Genomic DNA, 6,000 nt, shown 5'->3' with positions numbered 1-6,000 from the left:
TTATACTGCAGTAACTTCTTGTTTCCTGATAGTGGCCACCATGGATACCCTAGCAACAAATGTTTCAAAATAAAAGTCCTCACTAGCAAGTTAGCTAGTTAGCATAGTTAGCATTGTTAACATAGTTAGCATTTTTAGCATAACTGCTAGAAATCATCGGTTAAGTTAGCTAATCAACCTGGTTAGCATTGTTAGTAAAGTTAGCATTGCTAGCATAATAAGCATTTTTAGCGTAACTGCTAGAAATCATTAGTTAAGTTAGCTAATCAACATTTTAACATGAATAGAAATCATTAGTTAAGTTAGAACTGGAATGTTTCATCTTTAAACTGTCTACCTTCACACTATCAACTCTCTGTAAACTATGCAACCACCATGTTTACCCTAGCTACACCTTAGTAACCATATCTACATTATCTATCTATTTTTGCATTTTCATGCACTGGTAATTCCTTGGAATTGCATTTCTAGTTTCTTTTGTTTTTCCTTCTCACCACAAAATGGAATTATCTTTTTCCTACATATTGTAACCAACAAGCTGTATTGTGCCGCATTTTTGCTGTATTTAAAAATGCTGAATTATAAAACTATTTTAATCCAACGTCCGATTCTTTCAGCTTGTATTCTGTTTTGGGACGAGGCTACCACTTCCCAAACAGGATGGTAAAGATAACGTCTCTCTTCTGTGATTCTTTTCTATTCTTTCTGAGTCTTAGTTTAAGCCTTGAAACTAAGCACCTCTTATAAATGACCTGAGTTTCAGCTGTTTACTGAGACCGAATGTTTTACGTGTGAGTTAACTGTCAGGGCCTTGATGTTCCACTGCCTTCTTATACTGTATACTAAAAAGCCTGGTTATTCTCCTGGAAGACTTGAGCACCTTCCTCTAGACAGTCCGGGGTTTATCTGTATACATAGAAGTCTTAGGTCATTGACATCACAGAGGTCGGCGCGTAACCTAACCTGACAGTAGGTGCCTGGTATTATAGTTCAGCTATAAGATTCGATTGTGGTGGCCGGGTGTATGTGCAGCCAGCTGAGTGCTTATCGTACAGGCCATCCTTTCAACTCCAGGAAACAACACAGGGAGAAACGAGAACGCGCACACATCTCGAATAACTTACACCTGGCTTGACATAGTCGCTCCTATTCATCCTGGATTGGCGTTAGTGAAACGAGTTTAGCAGACAACGCTATGTCAAACCTGGCTTTGTCCCTTATCTTGGATGTCTTAATTCTGCTTTTGTGAAATACCCCTCAGATTTCTCTGAAACCGGGACACTTAGGCCGCGTTCAGACTGCAGACGAATCTGATTCAAATCTGATTCCTTCTCATATCCGATTTTTAGGGCTGACTGTTCACACTGCCTTTAGCAAGTGTCCAAATTGGATATGGCTCTGTTCAGACTAGGTCACATTAGTAACAGATCTGACAGGTTGCTGTAGCAACGAAAACAAAAAATTCTGCCAACAGGAGGAAATACTTGCTAATTTGGTGTGATTAAACATAGAACAATACAACTAGGTGATTGTTCATTGAATGCATGCATACGTGTGCGCATTTGCGTGACAGAAACCGAAACTAATCAGTGGCAAGCTCCGCTTCAAACTGTTGGAAGGCTATTTAATTATTTAAGGCCATTTAATAGAACAATGTGGATTCTTGCAACTTCCATGGAAACAGAGCAGAGACTGTATAATGCTCTAGCATTGAGTATTGTTAGGTCACGTTTAATATAACATGGTCAAAAGACATAACGTAGCCGTTACGTTGCTCTACAACTCGAAATAGGTCACGCACGTTAAGTCACGTCACGGACAGTCAAATCGGATCTGAGTGTTGGGAGCTGTTCAGACTGAGACGCATCTGCCCATATCCGATACGAATGCGATATGAAACTACCTCCCGGATGTGATTTTGGAAAATCGGATTTCATGTGACCTGTCACTGTTCAGACTACAAAAGTGACATCCGATTCAAATCGGAATGGGCTAAAAATCGGATTTTGGCTGGCAGTCTGAACGCAGCCTTAGTGCGTGATCAAATCAACATGTGACAGGTGAAACTTTCTTTCATAGCCTCCTTAACTCATTGGCTGCCAGCCATTTTCAGTGCAGAGCGCTCCATACTGCCAGATGTTTTACAGCATTTTAACTGTTTTTCTAAGATCCACCGAACAGTGAGTTTTATGACTATGTAAACGAACAAGCTACCAAATGAAAGGGTAGTTCCCTGTCGCAGGAACTGCGACCTATTACTCATGGGACTTGATCGCCAGATCACATCCAATCGAAGCTCACTTATACGATCACGCTGAATGGCTGATGGCCCCTTCAGACTGGCCAGGGCCCGCCCTCTGGTGGGCCCATAAAACCCCCTGACGGCCATCTTACTTCCTCTTTCTTGCTTCGCATTGCAAGCATCCCATACGAAATTTCAACAATTTACTACTCTTCTTGCAAGGCTTTTTACTCGGTTAAGCTAGTGTTATCGACACTAACTTTGAGTGCCTTCGAGTTCTCTACTTGGATTTGAATTGGATTTTTCTACTTACCGAGGATGTCACGCCTTTATCAAGATTGTGGTCACCCACGTGTGAAAGGCGACCAGCATCGCCGCTGTCTCGTCTGCCTAGGACAGGCTCATGCTGAGGCGGCTTTGCTGGAAACAGACGTCTCGTGTCGCGCCTGTGCTGTCCTGCCTTTGGCCAAGGTGAGGAAGCGTTCGGCGCACTGGAAGGTCCCGGTCGCAGACGCCGACACACCGTCCCCGTCTGCCGAGCAGGACAACGAGGAGGACGCCATGGAGCTAAGCCAACCGGCGCCCCAAGCCTCGTGCTCCCATGACCCTGGACAGTCTAGGGCCGGCCATCTGCCCCTCCCCCAACTCTCCCTCGTGACTTCCCTCTGGAGCCTGAAGATGTCTTCATTTTCGGATATGACTCCGAGGATGATGTGGACGAATTCGCGGATCCAGCGAGTGAGCGCCCGCCGCCAGCACAGACGGATGTGGCCGAGCCTCAGGCCACGGCTAACAGAACGTTGGCAGCCGAGCTGCGTGAGCTAGCTCAGAGAGCCGCGGCTAACCTGCGCGTCCCTGCTGCTGCCCCCCCCCGCCCGAGTGGCTTCCCTGCTGGACGGAGAGCTCTTCAGCGCGCCACCCTCCCCGGGTCCCGTGCCGATTCCCCTCTTTCCAGACGTGTACAAGGAGTTGACGAGATTCTGGGACAACCCCCTCTCTGCTCGCTCTCCAGTTCGTGGCTTCGATGCGTTCATGGAGGTGGACAAAGCTAGGGAGCTAGGCTATACCATTTTCCACCTGTTGAAGACGGGGTGGCAAGCTGTCTCAGTCCCGCGGCCCCAACCATGAGGATTGGAAAGAAACCAGCTTTACCCTCACGTGCGGGAAAGCAGCAGACAGCTATCAACGAAAAAGCCTACCTCGCCGCTGGGCAAGCGGTGTGTGTAGTGAATACTCAGGCCCTGCTGCAACGATACCAGTCAAAGCTACTGACGGAGCTAGCCGAGTCCCGGGTGGACCCTGACGTCGTGACTGAATTGAGGAAAGCCGCCGACCTCTCTCTCCGGCTTACTCGATGTGCAGCACAGGCCATCGGGCGTAGCATGGGGGCTTTGATCGTGTCATAGCGGTACTTGCGGCTATCGCTCTCACGTCTCACAGACGCAGATAAGAGTCCCCTCCTCGATACACCGGTTAACCCGCGAGGGATTTTCGGTGAGGTGGTCACCCTCATGACGGCGAAGTTTGAGGCGGATATGAAAAACCGTGAGGCGCTGCAGGCTTGCATCCCACGATCGACATGGCCACAGGCAGCTCGACGTCCCTACCGTCCTGATGGACCACGGCAGCCGCCTAAGCGAGAGGCAGGTGGTGACGCTCCCGCACCTCCACCGAAGGCTCAGTTTCCTAGGAGCTGGAACAGACATCCTTTCCGCCAGCCACAGGTACCTCAGCAGCAGCAACAGCTGAGAAGACGTGACAACCGTCAGGCACAACGCGCCAGCCAAAGCTCCTCTGACCGAGCGGCTCAGCCCTAGGGTTCGCGCCAAGTGGAGGGGGACGTGGGAGACCTGCTGTCCTCTCCCACCAAAGATGCTTTCTCTCCCCCGGTTCAGGGCCAGAGAACACTGTCCAAAAACACATTTAGTTTGCCCATACATATGCCCATACAAATGTCCACCCTGTCCAACAGAGTTTTGTTCCCCCTCCCACACACTGTCAAACATAACGCAGCATGCCGACGAGGCGCTGTGCATGACGGTCAAAACTCCCTCACGCACCGCAGCTCAAACGAGTGCTTTGCAGGAGTCCAAATTTCTAACTCTCCCTCATGTGGCAATAAAGGGAGTGAACGCGGAACAAATGTTTCCCGCATTATCAAAGAACAAGGCGGCTTGGCGTGCGTGCACCGTAAGCCCCCGGATTCTGAGAACGGTCACGAAAGGGTACGTGATCAATTTTGCATGCCCCCCTCCGCGTTTTGCGGGGATATTAGAGTCTACCGTGCCGGAGGCTCAAGCACACATTTTGCAGGAAGAGATAAACTCCCTCCTGCAAAGCGGAGCTAGTCAGACTGTTCCAAAACACGAGATGGCACAGGGCTTTTACAGCCGATATTCTTGGTCCCCAAAAAAGACAAAAACTGGCGGCCAATCCTCGATCTTCGCATTCTAAACAAACATTTAATGACGCGAAAATTCCGAATGCTCACTCCACAGCGCCTGGTCGGGTACATTCGGCCAAGCGATTGGTTTGTAATCCTGGATCTGAAATCTGCCTATTTTCACATACCCATACATTTCAGACACAGGAAATTTCTACGTTTTGCGTGCAAAGGCCGGGCATACGAGTTCTAAGTCCTAGCCTTTGGACTAGCGTTATCCCCCTATGTTTTTACAAAATGCCTGGAGGCGGCACTGGCGCCATTGCGCCACCAGGGGGTGCGGATTTACATGTATTTGGACGACGGGATTCTCTGAGCAAATTCAGAGGCAGACATTTCTCTTCATGCAACAATGACATTGGCTCATTTAGAGAGACTGGGTTTTGTTGTGAACTACGCAAAGAGTGTCCTCACACTGGCTCAGTCAGCTACCTTCCTGGGGATGGTATTAAATTCCAGGGAAATGTGCATCCGCCTGTCTCCAGAGCGAATAATGAATTTGCAAATGACAATCAGAATGTTTCAGCTCGGAAAGCGGGTAACATCTCTGCTGTGTCAAAAATCACTGGGCATGATGGCCGACGCTGCAGTAGCTCTGCCAATGGGCTTGCTACGCATGAGGCTTTTTCCAAATCAATGACATTCAAAACAGTGAAGACTGAAACAGATACAGAACACTATGCACTGTCACTGTGTATAAAACTATTTATTGTGAACAGACCTAAGTATATACAGATAACATCTAAAGAAATATAACAATACACACTATACATATGCTCATGGTGCTTGAACATTTCCTGAAACTTGATGGCACAGTATCTTCTAGCTGGAGCACCAGTCTGGAAAAGAGAACCATTACACACCATTAATGAACTGAGTTGGGACAAAAATGCCTATTCAAACTACTTTAAACAGTTTATCTACCCCACAAAGCACATAGTGGCTACAGTTAACATCTCGGTTCCCTCTGCACAAAGGTCATAGTGACTAGCAGTGGTGTAATCTGTGTGATACCATCCCCATAATAAGTAGTTTACCTACTTAAAATAGGCAAGGATACGTATTAACATTTTGGGTTGATCACAGCATACCCACTACAGCTAACTACTACATCACAGTATACCCACTACAGCTAACTAGACTACCACATCACCGACTATGCTATGGTGCACCGATATCGTGTGCCATTAACGTTAGATAAGCTAACGTTAGATAACCGTGTTTGCTGCGGTGCATCATTGTGTTATTATTGATTGAATTTTGATTCATGTGACATACCTGGACCAACTCTGAATGGACAATTTCCCTGCTGGGG

Source organism: Sardina pilchardus, chromosome 21 (assembly GCF_963854185.1).
Source record: "Sardina pilchardus chromosome 21, fSarPil1.1, whole genome shotgun sequence".
NCBI lineage: Eukaryota > Metazoa > Chordata > Actinopteri > Clupeiformes > Clupeidae > Sardina > Sardina pilchardus.
Note: the sequence above shows the minus strand (reverse complement) of the source record.